The sequence below is a fragment of the Lactuca sativa genome, chromosome 8, assembly GCF_002870075.4.
Source record: "Lactuca sativa cultivar Salinas chromosome 8, Lsat_Salinas_v11, whole genome shotgun sequence".
Classification (NCBI taxonomy): Eukaryota; Viridiplantae; Streptophyta; class Magnoliopsida; order Asterales; family Asteraceae; genus Lactuca; species Lactuca sativa.
Window position 1 is genome coordinate 168,624,546 of NC_056630.2, and position 19,194 is coordinate 168,643,739.

Here is a 19,194-nt window from a genome sequence, read left to right on the forward strand (position 1 = left end):
GAATGGTTGTGATGTGTCAACAAGTCTAAAAACTTACCAACACCACTACGATGAGAACATTATGATAGAACCTAAGTCAAAAATACCATAGGGGTGTTTTGTGTTACCATAATTACTTACTTGAGAACTAAAAAGGATCTTCATTACTAAGTTGATAGTTGCTAAGTGGATACACTAAGGCTATATGTAACTAGGATGTTATAGACTTAGAATCGGTGAAATTTTTGCTTTACCCTTATTCCTTGTGAATTTGGAGTTAAGGTCACTTATTCGAAGGCTTATCCTGTGTTGATTACATATAACTGGTATGGACTTTACAAATAGCGATGTAACTAATGAAGATTTTCTAATAATTATCTAGATAGTTCGTCTAATATTTATTTCCTTACCCCAATTCTCGCGTAGATAACATGGATGGACTCCATCCCCACGACAACACGTACCTTCCGAACGAAGTCATTGCTGGATGGTTTGGAGAAGAACCAGAGAATGATCATCCGATCCCTTTGAATGTTCACCACGCTGAAAACCTCGCAGATGATGATAACTCCAAACCCAAAGTTGAGAACCTACCCCAGGCAGCTCCCTTTCCAAATCCTAACCCTCGTCCGGCTTTTCATGGCCCGATGCCTCCTTGGGTAGAATGCTTGGAAACATGGAGCCAAGGACAAGATCAGCCCATGCCATTTGATGGAGACCGAAGCTTTTATGACCTGAGCAATGGGGGCTCAGTAGACAGAATCTTTCCAATCCTGGTCCGCAGGGTGGCCCGAAATGAAATTCAAGGAAGGACAGCCCTACATCAAATCACAGAAGTCCAATGCGAGAATGCATACCCTTCGCACCATTTGTGCATGGACTCGGCGAGTTGGAAGAACAACTCAGCGAGTCTGTTGAATATTGCCTTCGACTCGGCGTGTCTGTTCATGGACTCGGCGAGTCAGGACGCAGAACCCCAACCTCTTTTGGTTAAAGCCTTGGATTAAACGAGTTGGTTCGCGACTCAGTGAGTTGGACAGGATGGGACTCAGATATCGTTGGACTCGACGAGTCTTGGGGCAACTCGGCGAGTTGAGTCGTATTTTTGGAGTTTCTGAGTATAGGAACTCGACGAGTCATCGGGTGACTCGGCGAGTAGAATCAACCAAGAAGGTTGAATTTGACTGAGGACTTGACTTTGACCAAGAGTTGACCAGTTTGACTTCCAAGGGTATTTTGGTAATTCCGGTATTTATGGAATTGGTTCTTTGGTAGTGTTCTGTGGTGAAGTTTGTGTCGGTGGTCACAACAGCTTGGTCTTATCTTTTCAGACGGAAATTGCAGGTGAATTATCCTAACTATATCGACAGGGTCTACGACACCAAGGTCGGCCCTTTATCGGATGGAAATCCGAGTAATGTTTGTTACGTTATTGCTTTGCTAGATTTCATACTGGTATTTAGGATGGTGTTATGTTAGTGACCTGGTTAAGGTCGATACCCGGTATACAGGGTAATGTTATGCTAGTGACCGGTTAGGTCGGAATCCTAGTTAGGATGATGCTATGTTATTGATATGCTAGATACATCCTGCTTTAGGATGGATGGTATCTGGTTAAGGATTTTATGTGATTAATTGTTTTATGTGCAAATGGTTGTTTGATGGGGGTTTTGTTGAGGCGGGTCCTGCTTTGTGTTGTAGGCCAACAAACCCAGGGCAGACCGGATATTTCGAAGGCCCAACGAGCGGTCCTGTCACACCCCAAAACCAAGAACGGCAGAAACGTTCTGGGGCGGAGGACATCATGTACAGTATCACAACAATGAAAAGTAGTAAACAAGCAACAACATCATCCATTGCATTAATAATATAATAGACACTAAAGTATAAACAAAATGAAAGATGAGTCTTGATCGAGCTCCATCTTCTCTAAACCTTGCATCGGTACCTTTCTATCGTTGACCTGAGGATACACGTTATTTTGAAAGAGAGTATCAACTTTAAAGCTGGTGAGATCATAAGTATTAGTGTATCTTAATTTGTAAAACTTGTAATGAAAGAATTGATATTGTTTTGAAAGGAAACTAGTATAAGTATGAAAATGTTTATGGAACAAATGTAAACGTTTGAAAAACCCTAGAAATCCCTATGATTCCTACTACTATAAAAGGGAGTCTTCTACCAAGACCTAACTGTTATGAATGTAGCCTTCTACCAAGACCTAACTGCTCTGAATGTAGCTTTCTACCAAGACCTAACTGCTCTGAATGTAGCCTTCTACCAAGACCCGACTGTTCTGAATGTATCCTTCTACCAAGACCCGACTGTTCTGAATGTAGCCTTCTACCAAGACCCGACTGTTCTGAATGTAGCCTTAGTATTACCCTTTGGTACTAGGGTAACTAACAATGTTAACTGAATACATCCGTAGATGTACATTTACCTCTGTTGCTAACAGCTGGGTATAGGAATAGTTAGTCCCTTAAAGTATACCTGTACTGGTATCAACCGTTGACATCTGTGGATGTGCTTTTACCTCTGTAGCTAACAGAGATTCTAGGAATGGTTAATCCCACATCGTATCCTTTGGTACTAAGATATTAAATCCAATCTATCTCGTCGATTATGTGATTGAATCACAAGGTAAAGATAAGAATGAGGATTATATAACATAATCTATACATATAAAATGTACTAGTAATTCTTGTAAGTGTACTCATGTAAATGTATCTATGTAAATGTAGTCATGTAAGCGTATATAAGTGAACGTATTCATGTAAAGGTACTCATGTAGATGTATCTATGTAAATGTAGTCATGTAATCGTATATATGTAGACGTATTCATGTAAATGTACTCATGTAGATGTATCTATGTAAATGTACAACAATGTTCTGCATGTACTAGCTGTAACATGTGTTCTCTATCTATCTAGCATGTATAGTAATGTACTATGTGTACTAGTTGTAATGTGTGTTCTCTCTCTATCTAGCAAGTATTGACTCATGAATGAACTGACTCACTGTATGATATCGTGTTCTAGTAATAGTTCTAGTATCTTCCTAAACTACCCATATGGTAGCTTACTAGTAATTTAACTGGTACGTATGAACATGGATGTATACCCTTGCTACCCAAGGGCATTGGATGAACTGGAAGGACCTTTATGACTATATATGTACATTTGATATATAACACATATTTAAACAACCGTCGGACGGATACCCGATGTCCCACCAGACCACATCTCAAGTGCGAAAAGGAAATAGGGTGGATACCCTTCCTAAGTCTTTTAAACATTTCTTATATAACTATACATATATAGGCATGTAATTGATAATATAAAAGCATAAAATAAGTTTTATTATCTAAGAAAAGATCGACTTGATGTCAATCTATAAAACAGTTTGAAAGTATGGGTTTGATAAAACAACTTAAGTATAAAGAAACATTTGTTTGAAACACAATTGTAAATGAGTTTGAAGTGAAACATACAGAGTAAATGTACAGTTTAATAAGGAGTCTTAAACATATAAAGTGTTAATGAAAAACATTTGAAGGAAACTGTTTGGTAAAACGGCTAATGAGTAGCCAATCATTTGAATGCTATTTATTAATCACATGTGATTGATATAATAACTAGCATAATTCTACTTGTATCCCCCCATAAAGCATTTAATAACATTTAAAAGTATTTCAAAAGGTTAGTTAAAGGGGTATGAACTCACCTGTTGCGAGTGGATCGGATGGAAGTGTCGGATAAGTGCTTGGTGTCAAGTGAAGACTTAGACACGCACAAAGATCCTAATTACATATGAGGACATATGTATATAAACAATTAGTCTTTAAACAACTAATAAACAAGTGAAGACACTCTAGGACATGCCAAACACTTTGTATAAGTGTTATAAGTGCTAACGAGTGCATCTAAGTGTTGTAGGGAAAGGCTAGTGTGTTTGGGGTTCAAGGAACACTCCTAATATGAGTTTACTCCCTAAAGACCAACACCCCTTGAGTTTACGGTCGTAAACTCCTAACCTTTTGACCATTTGTTGAATTCAAGTCTTCTAAGCTATTCCAAGCATTCCTACTTCATGATTTAGCCTTAGGAAGTGTTGTGTGGCATTAAAACACTCCAAAATGGAGTTTACGGTCTAAGGACCATTTCTCCATGAGTTTACTACCTTAAACTCATGAGTTTACTACCTTAAACTGATGAGTTTACTACCTTAAACTCATGAGTTTGGTATTTTGGGGGTTTTCAAGTCCTTAGCTCAATCATGGCACTAGTCTAGGTTGGATTTAGACATAAGGAACAACTATGGGACATTTTTGGGACATCCCCAAACCGTAAACACATAAAAATGGGAAGTTTTGGTGCTTTTTGTGTGTTAAACTCATCAAGGATGAATCTAGACAAGTCCCTAAGGCATTGTGAAGCATCTAGGCACCTTAACACACCATTTTGGCCCTATTTTTGGTGTTTATGGTTTTGGGACCTCCCAAAACCGTGAACACCTTTATCTTGTTGTTCTTGGGACTTTTCCTTGGTATAAACATGCATAGCTAGCTTTAAATGACTCTAGGATAGAAGTACTTACATAAGGAAGCTTGAATTGATCTAAAATCCAAGAACACTTAGTGTGTGTTCTTGGTGTTTTTGGAAATCTAATCAAAATACATAAATTAAAAGATGCACAATCACTAGATTAAGTATTAAACCAACTTTAAATGGTTAGAACACTTACTAGTTTGAAGATCTAGAACAAAATCTAGGATGATACTTGAAAGGATATTTTGGAGTTTACTCTTTTGGGTATTTGGGGAGTAAACACATAATGGCTAGACTTGGGGAGTAAACTCATGGATAAGGATGAGTTTACGGATTTTTGGGTTGATTTTTTGACTCAAACATAATAGTTTGGCCGGGAACTTCTAAGACGCGAGGTGTTTGCGGTTTCTAAAAATCAAAACCCGAGACGACACTTTCTTTAACCCGTTCGTTTAAATATAATATTAAAATAATCAAAAGAACTTTAAATTTATTCAAAAAAATAAGAAATAACGACATTAACCTATGATACGAAGTGGTTGACTGAATGGAAATTTCGGGTTGTCACAGGTCTGGACCAGGTGGACTGAAGGCCCGGTGCGGGTGGACTAGTCACACAGTACACCCGATGTGCAAGGCTGTTCTATTTGTGATATGTTATGAGTATGTTTATGTGTGGTTGGTATTTTGGGGGTAACTCACAAAGCTTTCGGGCTTACAGTTCAGTGTATTGTTTCAGGTACTTCAGGAGATCGTGGCAAGGCGAAGGCGTGATCGTACCGCTCCTCATCTTTTATAATTTATATGATACGGTTCTAGGAGATACTCTGATGTTTAAACTATTTTTAAAATATGATGTATGAACTTAATGGTTTTTGAACAAGTTAAAAGGTTTTAATTTGGTTGAAAATTTTTGGTTGTTACAAGTTGGTATCAGAGCCTTGGGTAGAGTGAATTGGAGGAACATTCGTGTGAATCCAGTCTCAAATGAAGAAGAGATTTTAAAAATAGTTTTCAAAAGGTTTTCAAAATAAGTCATAGGAGGACGCAGAGGATACAATCAACTGGAGCCAGTAAGTTACCCCAAAATACCATACAAGTTAGTGTTTATGTGATATGATTGGAACAACATGCTAGTACTAGGCTAGGGATCTTCAGAAATTAGATGATAGAATTGTCTGATTACATGATGCCTGCTAGCCTAGGGTTCTCTTTATACGAAATTGACATCATTACTGTAGTTATCTAGTGTATGCATCACAGTTATACATAATTAAGATCTTATAGCCTGAGAATGTTTGACTTAAGCTGATGTTCTGTTCTTTTTTGATTGGGAGCTTAGGGTACGATTGAATATTCGTAAGTCTACAGGGTCCAGCGTTATGTATGGCTAGCATACACTAGTGCTGCAGGGTTGGTGGAAGTTTCATGGTTGGGTGAGTTGTGGGACCGGTAGGTCAATATGAGATATTTAGTATTCCCCTAGGGGTGAGGGTTGAGTGCTTGCTTAGTATGTTTGTGATTAGGGCGTTGTGGTGATACTTGAGACAAATATGGGTAGGTGTGGAAGGTTATGCAGCTCTGATGGAGGCGGCTTCCGCGACAGCTACAACGGCTATAACAACAGCAGGGGGAGGAACCGGGCGAGGTTTTCAGTATCGGGACATCGATAATACGAGGTCCCCTACTTTCGATGGAGTATAGGATCCGATAGTTGCTATGAGACGGTTGTCAGACGTGGAGGGTTGTTTCTTCATGTGTTCATGCCCTGCTGATTAAAGGGTGAGGTGTGCTCTGAACCATTTGAGGCTCGTGGCGAAGGATTGGTGGAGGTTGACTATGAGATCTTTTTTGGATGTGCAGCGGGCTGCAGTTACTTTGGATCAGTTTCAGGAGATGTTCAGCACTCTTTATGTTCCACGGGTTGAGAGAGAGAGAGAGAAAGAGAGAGAGAGAGAGAGAGAGAGGTTGGCTTAGGATTTCCTGGAACTGAAGTAGGATTCAGAGTCGGTGACGGAGATCACCAGGATGTTCACTGAAAGGGTGAAGTTTTTCCCGAAGTTTGCTTCGGAGCAGGCTCAGATGTCCCAATATCTGAGTATGCTCAAGAAGGATATCAGGCAGTTTATGTCCACGCATAGGTGTGATACCTTGTTAGATTTGCAGGAGGCCGCTAGGCGGCGGGAGGTAGAGATGGAGTTGCAGTTGCGAGAACAGAGGCAGACCCCGGTGTAATCGCAGCCGGTGCCAAAACGGTGCGAAACCGTTGACGCTAGGGTTGGAGGTCAGAGCAGCCACACTTGTGAGAAGTGTGGGAAGGGTCATGCCGGAGTTTGTAGGTCCGGTGGTGCGTGTCGCAAGTGTGGAAAAGAAGGGCATTATGCGAGGGATTGCCGTCAATCGGTCCCGGCTTAGGATATGCGGATTTGATATCATTATCATCAGGTTGGACACTTGATGGTCAACTGTCCACAGCTTGTTGCAAGACTGGTGCAGGCTCCAGCACCGCCTGCTTTGAGGATTACGGGTGGAGGTCAGGGTGGAGCGGAGCCTCCGAGGCCTCAGGGTCATGCTTTCTGGCTTACAACAGAGGAGGTCGGGTCAGAGCCAGATGCAACTGCGGGTATGTTTCTATCTTGTTATTTGTGTGGTATTGTAAATATGTTCGCCTTTTTCACATGATTCATGGTATGAGTGAGGATCTTAGTAGTGCTGGGTTGTAGTCGGTTAGCATCAAAGAGGATAGGTGATCGGAACATAAGGTATATGATGTCGTTGCTTGAAATAGCAACTGCATTACGAGAAGTGTTCTGTTGAGATTCAAATTTCCTTGGAGTTCGGGATTTGCGATGTTGGGATATTGACCTGTGGAGGTTGCTCACTCCGAAGGGATTTAGTTCCGGGTGAAGAGGGGGAAACTTATTCAAGTAAGGTCGATCGAGTTATGCCGGTTTCTTTGCAGAAGTTAGTAGTTGTTACACTAGGTGGGGAGAATTGGAAAATTCTCCGGTAAAACAGCAAGTATCGTGGGTTGGTTAGCTGTTTTGATTTATCGGTGTTGTTAGCCGAGATTGTGGCATGATTGGAGCAAGTGATAGACAAGTGTGGCAGGGAATAGACCATGGTTTCAGGGAAGGTAGTTGGTCGGTGTAAGGCCTGAGTTTAGGCCTTGAAAAGGATTCCGGGAACGGAATGGGAGTTCGGAACCCTTAGAGGGCTAGAACGGACTACATGGGAGAGATTCCTGGGAGAATGGTTCAGGGCGACGTACATCGGTTTTGAGAGGTCCGGATAGACTGAAGGCCGGAAGGTGTACTAGTCAAGCCAAAGGCTCGGGGAACGGTCCAGACAAGCTGAAGGCCCAGGAGGGCGGCCCAGACATGCTAAGGGTTCTGAGAGTGGTCCAGATAGACTGAAGGCCTGGAAAGACAGTCCAGTCATGCTGAAGACTCTGTATGTGATAGTGGATCGGTATGAGGAGAATGAGTGAATATGTCGGCATGCAATGGTAATAATCAATATGGTCTGGCCCCAAGTATTGATCATGATGATGGAGTTGGTTGAAGGCCATGCATGGGCCTAGTTAGTTATGTGATTGGATTCGGAGTATATGGGAGTTCGAGAATAGCGGTTGCTCTACATGGATAGTGTAGAGTGGAGTTTAGCTCAATGACACTTTTAGGTGCGACAAGGGTTGTTGAGTAGACTTCCAGGAAATGAAGGGTATGTAGCTCTGGAAGGAGTGTGGGTCCTCTAAAAGGGAGGCAGTAGAGTAAATGGATGATCGAAAGTACTTCAGCTATTAGAAGTAAGCACTGGGGTTGTACCAGATATATGAAAAAACATAAGGGTTCGATGCCCATTGAGGTTGTGGCAATATTGGATGATGCGCAGGCGTGTTTTCAGTTTCCTTGGACGAGGAGGAGGATAGTGGTCCAGGATTGGGGATTGGGACCGAGAAAGGTGAGACAACAGGTTAATAGAATCAGGAGTAATCTGGACCGGTGCTGACGATTGTATAAGGTTATTACAGTCGGAGGTCAAGGACCTAGAGATCGTGATAGGGAGGCGTGAGTGGGGTACACTTCGTTGTGTCGAACCAAAGTGTTCGAGGGTGATGCAGGGACAAGGTCCTTGGTTTCGAGTATGGTTGTAGGCTTGAGTTATGTATGTGGAGGTATTCCAATATAGGTTATTCCATCATGAGGATGACCAGACCCTATGATTGATTGGACTTGGTGTGTTTGGTATTCCATCCCGAGGCTGTTTGGGCCAGGGCGAGTGGTTACGCAATATGTTTGGTTGATGGGTTATGGGAGCTGAGGGATGCAGTATCCTGTCATAGCGTAACGGATAGAACCAGAGGGAGGAACATGATTCGTTCCAGATTGCAAGTTATTAGGGTTATCACCAATTTTTGGGCGAAGGAAGTCGGATTAGTGTCTTTGCAGAGCTCAGTGGGTGTTTGTGGACTCCAGCGTTGCAGGGCGCGGAAGCGTGTCCCTGATATGAAGGGTTAGTATTACCGGGTGATTTGTGGTTAATTCGTGGTGCTATTGAGTTGAAAGGCCGATATTCAGCTTGGAGTAGTGGCAAGGATGCCACATGAGAATAAACCATTTTAAGAGAGGTGTAGAAGTGGGTTTTCTAAGAGCATGAGTTGATTGAGAAGTTGAAGTCTGTAGTGCAAGGAGTTTGTTCTGCGGCGTATACAGCAGTAGGCTTCGAGGGCGAAGCCTAATTTAAGAGGGGGAGAGTTGTAACACCCCAAATTTCAAATGTTCAATGAATGGCCAAAAGTATAAATTTAGGAAAGGGAATCGAAGAGTAGCTCCCCTTACTCGCTGAGTCGGAGCGGGATTTTGTCGCCGGTTTAAGTGGCCAGCTCGCCGAGTTGACGGCTTGGACTTGACGAGTTGGTGCTGAAGAGAGAAAACCCTAATACCAAGGGTTGGGCCCTATTTAAAGGACTTTATGTCCTTCTCCCAACCTCCGAACCCCCTGAGAGTTCCAAAAACCGTAATTTTCGTGTGAGACTCCATTTTTGAGAAGATTGAAGCTTGGAGGAGGAATTTGGTGGAAGGAGCTTGAGACATTAGAGGCTAGCATCAAGGGGCTTGTGTAGATCTGGGATCTACTTCAGTTTGGGCACATCTTGGAGTTAATAAGATGTTACCTTCCCTCTTTTGCATCTATATCTATTATTAGTTGAGATTTGGTGCACTTTTGGTATGATTGAGAGCTATTTCGAGTTAGAGGCTTAGATCTGAGGTTGTTACTTCAGATCTAGAATTTTGATTGTCCAAAATGTCATAAAGTTTCATTCATTGAATTTTTGGTGAAGCCCCTTTGTCTAAAACCCAAACCCTAGTGTGTTTTGATCTTATATCTCCTTAGTTTCACGTAAAGTTTGCAACTTTATGTGAAGGTTAGACTATAGAAGAGTGGATCTATGGATTGGAGCCCCTGCATGGCTCAAAAAGCTTCTGTATGGATTAAGAACTGGAGAGACTCGGCGAGTCACATGGGTGTACTCGACGAGTTGTATGAACATGTGCATGGACTCGGCGAGTTGGAAGAATAACTCAGCGAGTCTGTTGAATATTGCCTTGGACTCGGCGAGTCTGTTCTTGGACTCGGCGAGTCAGGATGCAGAACGCCAGCCTCTTTTGGTTAAAGCCTTGGATTAAGTTAGTCGTTTGTCGACTCAGTGAGTTGGACAGGATGAGACTCAGAGATCATTGGACTCGACGAGTCATCGGGGTGACTCGGCGAGTAGAATCAACCATGAAGGTTGAATTTGACTGAGGACTTAACTTTAACCAAGAGTTGACCATTTTTGCTTCCAAGGGTATTTTGGAAATTCTAGTATTTATGGAAGTGGTTCTTTGGTAGTGTTTTGTGGTGAAGTTCTTGTTGGTGGTCGTAGCAGCTTGGTCTTATCTTTTCAGTCAGCAATTACAGGTGAGTTATCCTCACTATATCGACAGGGTCTACGACACCAAGGCCGGCCCTTTATCGGATGGAAATCTGAGTATTGTTTGTTATGTTATTGCTTTGCTATATTTCATACTGGTATTTAGGATAGTGTTATGTTAGTGACGTCGTTATGGTCGGTACCAGGTATATAGGGTAATGTTATGCTAGTGATCGGTTAGGTCAGAATCTTGGTTAGGATGATACTATGTTATTGATATGATAGATACATCCTAGTTTAGGATGGTTGCTATGTTACTGATATGCAATGTAATCTGTTAGATTGTTTGTCTGGTTAAGGATTGTATGTGATGAATTGTTTTATGTGCACATGGTTGTTTGACGAGGGTTGAGTTGAGGCGGGTCCTGCTTTGTGCTGTAGGCCAACATACCTAGGGCGGACCGGATATTCCGAAGGCCCAGAGAGGGGTCCAGATAGGCTAATGGGCCCAAGAGGGTGGACCAGACGTGCCGAGGCTCGGAGATTGGACCAGGCCGACTGAAGGCCCGGTGTGGGCGGACCAGTCATACTGTAGACTCAGAGAGTGGACCGGGTGGATTAAAGGCCCAATGCGGGCGGACCAATCACACTGTAGACTCGATGTACATGGCTAGACTCGGAGGGTAGACCAGCTGGACTGAAGGCCCGGTGCGGGCGGACCAGTCACACAGTAGACCCGATATGCATGGTTGTTATATTTGTGATATGTTATGAGTATGTTTATGTGGGGGTAACTCACTAAGCTTTCGGGCTTATAGTTCAGTGTATTGTTTCAGGTACTTCAGGAGATCGTGGCAAGGCGAAGGCATGATCTTACTGCTCCTCATGTTTTATAATTTAGATGATATGGTTCTGGGAGATACTCTACTCTTTAACGTATTTTGAAATTATAATGTATGAACTTAATGGTTTTTGAATGAGCTAAAATGTTTTAATTTTGTTGAAAATTTTTGGTCATTACATATTAATTTCAAGTTTGTCTATTAACTAGATTCTTAATTATTACCACTTCATTTTTAGGGACCCCACTCCCAGTGTTTAAGTATGAATAAAGTAAGTTGGATGATATGATCAATGTTTCTAAAACTAAAAATGAAAAAAATAAAAAGAAAAAGAAAGAAAACACAAACCAAACTCAGGTTGCCTCCCGAGAAGCACTTCTTTTTTAGGAGTCTTGAGTTGGACTTTGTACCTCCTATGTTGACTCGTCTGAAGAGTCCACCACCAGGATCTTTTGCTCCTTGAAACGCCTCTTGTAAGCATGCACTCAAAGAATATACGCCTTTTTAGAATTCTCCTTTTTAGCCTTGACTTCTTTTCCTTCGATCTCGCGTTTGATCCCTTGAATCTTCAATTTTTCATCATCTTTAAGCTTCATAATATCCTCTTCCTCCTTCACCACTGGGCTAGTCTCCTTTGATGTGACCTCCTCTTCATCACTAAACATGTCATCACTTTCCTGACTCACCCAAGATGTTGGTGTTTTATAAACAAACACCTCGAATACAAGTGGAACAGAAGCTCTTGGCTTGGTGCGCTTGACTTGCTGAATTGTTTGAATTTCTTCTTCTATAAGTTTCTCAAATTCTGAAAGCTCATTGTCATCTTCAATATTAAACACTTCACCTTGAACATCATATCCTTGGAAACCATCTTGTAGTCCGAAAGTTTCTTCTTCGTCACTTACCCTCAACGTGATCTTAGATTCTCGAACAATGGCAACAACCCTAGCAGTATTTAGGAAAGGGCGACAAAAAATGATGGGGACATTCAAATCCTCTTTCATATCAATCACTACAAAGTAAACTGGGAAAACAAATTTCCCAATTTTAACTAGTATGTCTTCTACTATCCCTTCGGGGTAAGTGACTGAACGGTTTGCCATGTGGATTGTTATATTCGTAGCCTTCATCTTCTAAATATTTAATTTTTGATAGAATGAAAATGGCATCAAATTTATGCTAGCCCCATAATCGGCTAAAGCATATGTCTTCAAATTATTTCCATACTCACATGGAAGAGTGAGGCGTCCATGATCTCCCATCTTTTTAGGTAACTCTCCTAATACAACCCTTGAGCTTTGTTCACTTAAAATGACCTTGGAATTCTTCCTTAATTCTGGACGAGTGTCTATCAAGTCTTGGAGGAACTTGGCGTATTCGGGAATTTTGGATAATGACTCAATGAAAGGAGTATTAATCGCAATACCCTTTATTTGTTGAATAAACTCCAGATGTTCCCTTTACAGTGGGCTAAGATGTGCTCGAGACGGGAATGGCAAAGGCGGGTTATAAACTGGAACAGATATGGAATTCTTCTATTCAGACCAAGCCCACGATGTGAGTATAGCGGGATCATGACGTGAATTGGGTATTCCAGCAGATTCTTCCTTTTCGAGTTTTGTCTTATTAGGCTTTGGTTCAGATGGCTTAGGCTCCACTTCTAAAGCTACTAGGAATTCAGAGATCGCTTCTTCTTCAGTATCAATGGCCATGACGTGAGATTGTGTCTTTATTTCAGGAGCTTGTGGAGACAATCTTTTTATTTATTGAAGTATTAAGTTGACCAAGTTGAACTTCAAGGTTATTGATGGAAGCTTGCTGATTTTTTAATAATGATTGTTGGTCAGTCATCATAGCATGATGATTCTTCATCATAGTTCTTTGATCTTCCATTGTAGTATCAGTAGCATCATGCCTTTTTTCTAAAGCTTCCATAAACTTCATTAACATGATCTCTAGATTAACTTTCTTCTTAGCTGGTGGTTGCTCTCTTTGGTAAAAACCCCGGCCAGTTAGCCTAAATTTCTCTTCTTTTTGCTTCTTGTATTCATCGTAAGGCAGCCACTCCTTCTTTGGTTTTCTCCAATCTTCATCGTATTTGTCCCCACTCGAATAAAAAACTTGAGCTTTCATGTTTCCATATTCATCCATATTGCAATCTTTTGTCAAATGTAGGCCACTACATCTCTCGCAACCAACTCAAATTGCATGAATTGATTGGTCCATTTTGGTCAATCTCTATTCATAGTATTAAGGATTGCCATCACAACAACCATCTCTTCAGTTTGTGCACCTCCACTGTCTTTTATTCCATCACACCCTGGGTTGTGATACTCACGAGAGTGCTTTGAAAATTCTTCAATCAGCTCCTTGGCCTGATTTGGGTTCTTCTTCGTTAGTGGTCCTTGCGAATCAAGGAGATGTCTAGTCATGACATTCACCCCATCATAGAATATCGACATCTCTTGCTGAATATTAAGGTGATGTTGAGGACAATTCCTTAACAACCCCTTGTAGCGTTCCCATGCCTCGTATAATGACTCTCCCGAATTTTGCTCAAAGTTGGCAATCGCCTTCTTGAGTTTAGAGATTTTGGAGGGTGAGCAAAACTAATCTAGAAATTTTTCACGCAATTGGGCCCATGTGATGATTGTCCTAGATGGAAGTTCCTTCAACCAGTCTTTTGCAGCTCCTTTGAAAGTGACTGGTAACATCGTTAGCAAAGCTGTCTCCCTCGGGATATTAGGAGTATTAAAATAATTCTCAATATCATTGACCTTGTCTAAATGCTTGAAAGCATCCTCATGATCCTTACAATAGAATGGGATATCCTTAAGTGCAGTAAGAATATGTCCCTTTAACTCGAATGTGGCATTGGCAAGAATCGTAGGATATACTAAACCCAGCCCCACATCATCTCGAATGCGCTTCTTGTAATCCCCCATGGCCATCTCATAAATGTTCGCCATTTTGTTCTCCAGCTCGTTCTCATATTCACTTGTATAAAGTCCAAATTATGTTTCTGATTCGTACTCGGACTCGTATGGATTAGGAATTCGATCGAAGACTTCAAGCTTCCTTTTTAAGGTTGAACTCGATTCTTACGTTTTCTTTCCTGACTTCCTTGAAAAGGCTGATTTCAGTTCTTGTAAAGGCGACTTCTTATTATTCTTTTTGTGCAACGTAGATTCCAGATCTTCAAGCGGTGGCACCAAAGGTGTGTTGGATCCTCTAGTCATGAACTCCTGCAAAACAATCAAAATAAAAACGTAAAACTGAACAAAAACTAAAAAAAAAAAATTCCCTATAGACAGTCCACCACGACGTGGTAAAGCCTACCACCTCGTGTTGTCGCAGAAAAACTAACAGAAAAGAAAAACGTAGAAAATAGAAAAAACGAAACTCAGGACGTGAACTTATGGTTCATGACGTGATCCTAGTAGTGAAAAAAACAACTAAGCTGAAATTGTAGCTTTTTGCAGGTTTTACCCCACAAAAAGGATCGATCAATTTAAAGCAAACAAACTAATAATTAACTAAGCCAGTCCCCGACAACGACGCCAAAAACTTGATGTAGACAAAAGTACCCACTAATTTTATAATTTATAACCTAACTAACCTGACTAACTAAAATGCACCTAGGCATTGTGCCTACTCGAATTATAGAATGGTTGGGTAAATTGGGTGTCGATCACAGGGAACAGTGTTAACTAATTAATTTATCTACTACTAAATTAACCTAATTTTAGAGCAAAGATGGGGTTTTATCTGATTTTGCAAGACCAGACGAACTTAAATCACAGAATTCAACCAATTAATTGAAAACACACCTGTCTAGTTTGAATCGACTTCTTTATTTATTTTAAGCTAATAATTATCAATTATCAAAGTTGGTCACCGATTATTATATAATTAGCAATTCAAGTCCAAATTTACTAATCTTTTTACCAATTCAAGAACTACCTTTGTAACACCCCGAGATTCAGGTACATTTCTTTCATCCTTGTTCTTTATTGTTTGGGCATGTTTAGTCCTTGAGTGGTGGGATTGTAGCAAGTGAGTACGCTGGGCGTATGTAGAGTTACGCCGGGCGTACCCGGCCCAGGTGCAAAAACCCTAATCCATCTTGTGCACTATGTAAAGAGTGTTATGGCTCATTTCTCAGCCTCCATATCAGTGAGTGAAACCCTAAAAGAGAGCCCCATCATCCTTAGTGTGTGAGAGTGTTGATTTGAGCTTTTTGGTGCTTTAGTGACTTGGTGAAGAAGAAGGAAGGGAGTTCTTGGAAGCTAAAGCTTGGGGTGTCACTTTGGATCTGAGATCTACAGAGAAAAGGGCTACACTTGGAGGTATAAAGTTCAAAACTTTCCTCTTCTTTTGGTTGTTGCAGTATGTGCCCTTTTTAGGGCTAAAAACCCCAAAGGTGGAGACTTTATGCGTGTAAAGTGCTCCATGGTCCGAGATCTGTCCCCTTTCAGTGTTATTGGTGATTTAGAGCCATAAAGTTTCCATCTTGGATGTTAGTTTGAAGTCATGCAAGTGTATTTAGCCTTCTAGAGTTGAAGGTGGGATCATTGTGAGAGTTGGTGACTTGTTCAACCATGCAAAGGCTTAAAGTCATCAACTATATGGATTATGGGGCTTAGATGGGGCCAGATCTAAAATATGGACGTAGGTCTAACTGTTTAAGACCTCAAGAGCTAAAGGGCTGAAGCAGGGGAGTACACCGGGCGTAATCCCTAGTACACGCCGCGTACTCGGTGGCGCTCCCCGATTCTGAGGTGGAGCCGGGTACGTTCAGCGTACACATCTGGTACGCGCAACGTAACCCGGAGAGTTGACTTTTGGTTGAATTTTAGGTTATGGTCTATTGTGGGGCCTTTGAGTTATGAGAGGGGTAAAATGGCCTTTGAGTCATAAGAGAGGATAGTCTAGCCTTTGAGAGTTATATTAAATAGAGTCTTTATTTCTTATGATTAGGCGGAGGCTAGGCCAGCGTTTACCGAGTCAGAGATTTACCGAGATACCCGAGGTGAGTCTTCTCACTATACTTTACCTAGTGTGGTAATAGAGTTATGTGATAGAGTGCAATAGAGTTATATGCCAATGTATTTGCATGCTATTTATGTATTGTGAATTATTGTGATATGTGATATTCATGATTCAGAGTTACCGAGTTGGGACTTTCGGGTCCCTAGAGTTAGGGCCAGAGGGCCCACAGAGAGTTGGGGCTCGAGGGCCCCACTGAGACACATTGACCAGAGGGTCAACAGATTTACAGCCTCGAGTGGCTATTGTGTGTTAGAGTGGTATTTTGGGGAACTCACTAAGCTTATGCTTACAGTGTTATGTGTTATGTGTTTCAGGTACAAGTGATGATCGCGAAAATGCACCAACTTGATTCGTACACACACACACACACATGGGATTTTATTTACTTGATCTTGGGAGATATTTGTGAAACAAAAGACATGATACTTTGACATTTTATGAATGAATAAATTGTGAAAATGTGTTTGAAAATGCGAAAAATTGTTTTAATTTTTACGGTGTTACAAGTTGGTATCAGTGCCTAGGTTTGAGGGATTCGGGTGCACCTTTGGGTGTATCTGAACTCAAACCGAGGACTTGAGAAAAGTTTTGATAATAAAACAAGTTTTCAAAAGAAGAACTTGTGAGACAAACATAGCAGAGTCGTGTGTATGAACAGCAAGCACTCGAACGGTGATTTCCCAAAATACCATTTTTATAAGTGTTATGAGATATGATGTGATATGTTATATGATGAGCTATGGTATGCATGCTAGAGTAGACTAAGTATTCTTATTAGGACTAGAGTGGCCTGATATGTGATGCCTGAGTCTAGGAGTCTTGCTGCTATGAATATTTCAGAGTGTTTAGGTAGCAGCAAGGAGATTGCGAGAGATCTGCTTGCGAGTATTATATGATTAGAGAAAGTATAGTGCTTGGGACTTGGGACTCTGGGAGGAGGACTCGGGGTGGATGCTGAAGCAGTGTGGACGGTAGTATTGGGCCCGTACTACTGAAGACACCGGATCAGTTCACAGCCCGAGTAAGAATCTTTGGAGTACCAAGGGACAAGTAGGATGGAGTATTCGAGTTTGAGTATACTCGAGCGAGGCCCTGATATTATTCTTATATTGTATTTCAGAGAGAGAGAGAGATCATGGTTGGGACTCACCACACACCAGGAACCAGCGATACGAGGGATGAGGAGATCCGTAGGATCATCCAGGAGGAGGTGGCTGCGGCCATCAGGGCAGAGATACCAGAGATGTTCGGGTCTATCAAGACCACGTTGATAGAGAAATTTGATGAGAAGTACGCTGCTCTTTTTGAGGCTGCTATTGCTGCAGCCACTGCAACTATAGCTGCGACGAGGCCGCAGGGTGGTGATGCGTTGCTGTTCCGAGAGTTCCGCAACACAAAACCACCGGAGTTTGACGGGACCCAGGACTCGATTGTGGTGATAAGATGTATTTCAGACATAGAGGGGTGTTTCTTTACTTGCTCATCTCCTGAGCATTTGAGAGTCCAATTTGCGCTGAACCAGCTTCGCTTGGGAGCGAAGTACTGGTGGAAGTTTGTGACGATGCACTATATGCCTGCTGAGATTGCGGCAGTGACCTGGGAGAGGTTCACTGCCATGTTCCAAGATGAGTACGTTCCTTAGGTGGAGAGGGAGCGTTTGGCATAGGAGTTTTTACCCTCAAGCAGGGTACCGAGTCTGTTACGGAGATTACGAGGATGTTTCATGAGCGGGCGATGTTCTGCCCAGAGCACGTGTCCTCCGAGCAGGCACGTATGAGTCGAAATTTGAGCATTCTGAGGAGGGATATACGTGAGTTCATGGAGAACTTGACGTACCGGACATTTGCCGAGCTTCAAGCGAATGCCCGGAAGAGGGAGATAGAGCTGGAGACTCAGGCTAGGGAGGAGGCTGAGTCTCAGGGGAGGGATCGGCGACCGGCGCAGTCTCATCCGGTAGCCAAGCGGGCCAAGCCCACCGATACAAGATCAGGGAGCCAGAGGGGCCGCACTTGTGGCAAGTGCGGCAAGAGCCACGATGGGGTGTTCAGAGCAGGGTCTTGCTACAAATGTGGAAAGGAGGGGCATATGGCCAAGGACTGCCCCAAGGGGTTTGCAGTATGTTTTCACTGCATCCAGACCGGACACCGGAAGGCAGAGTGTCCGCAGTTGTGTGGATCAGCACAGCGAGCACCTCAGAGATCTGCCCCTACCGCCATCAGAGCTACCGAGAGTCGGTCAGTGAAGGCCGAGGCACCGAGGGCACGAGGGAGAGCCTTCCAATTGACCGCGGATGAGGTCCGCGCAGCGCCCGATGTCGTGGCTGGTATGTATTCTTTCATATATTTATTTTGATGTTGAGATTTTGTGCTTATATTATGTTATGCGTAGGTACTTTTCTTGTGAGTTCTGTACCTGCCTTGGTGTTATTTGACTCGGGTGCGAGTCGGTCTTTTGTATCTTTGGCTTTTAGTCAGCATATCAGTGTTAGTCGTGAGGCGTTGAGTCGACCTCTGAGGGTTTCCATAGCTGACGAGAGGGTGATATATGCCATAGAGGTGATCCGAGGGTGCGTGTTCGAGATTTTCGGTGTTGAGTTCCCGATTTATTTGATTCCTATTACGATGGGTGATGTCTGTGTCATTGTGGGCATGGACTGGTTGAGCAGACTCAGAGCGGTTATCGACTGCGAGCGACAGCTGGTGACCATACGAGACCCTAGTGGGGGAGTTCTTACGGTGTACGGCGAGGGTACACGTTCTGGGTCAGCATTTTGTTCGGCCGCTAGAGTGAGACTGTGTCTACAGCAGGGCTGTAAGGGCTTTGTGGCGTATATGATGGATACGCGGGTTGATT

General features: G+C 42.4%; 1 non-coding gene across 1 annotated transcript; it reads left to right on the forward strand.

Moving 5' to 3' along the window:
- The first annotated feature begins 13,767 nt into the window (after window positions 1-13,767).
- On the forward strand, window positions 13,768-13,874 carry LOC111917593 (small nucleolar RNA R71). The gene has a single exon (XR_002858948.1). It is a non-coding gene; the product is annotated as a small nucleolar RNA R71 (small nucleolar RNA).
- The last annotated feature ends 5,320 nt before the right edge of the window (window positions 13,875-19,194 follow it).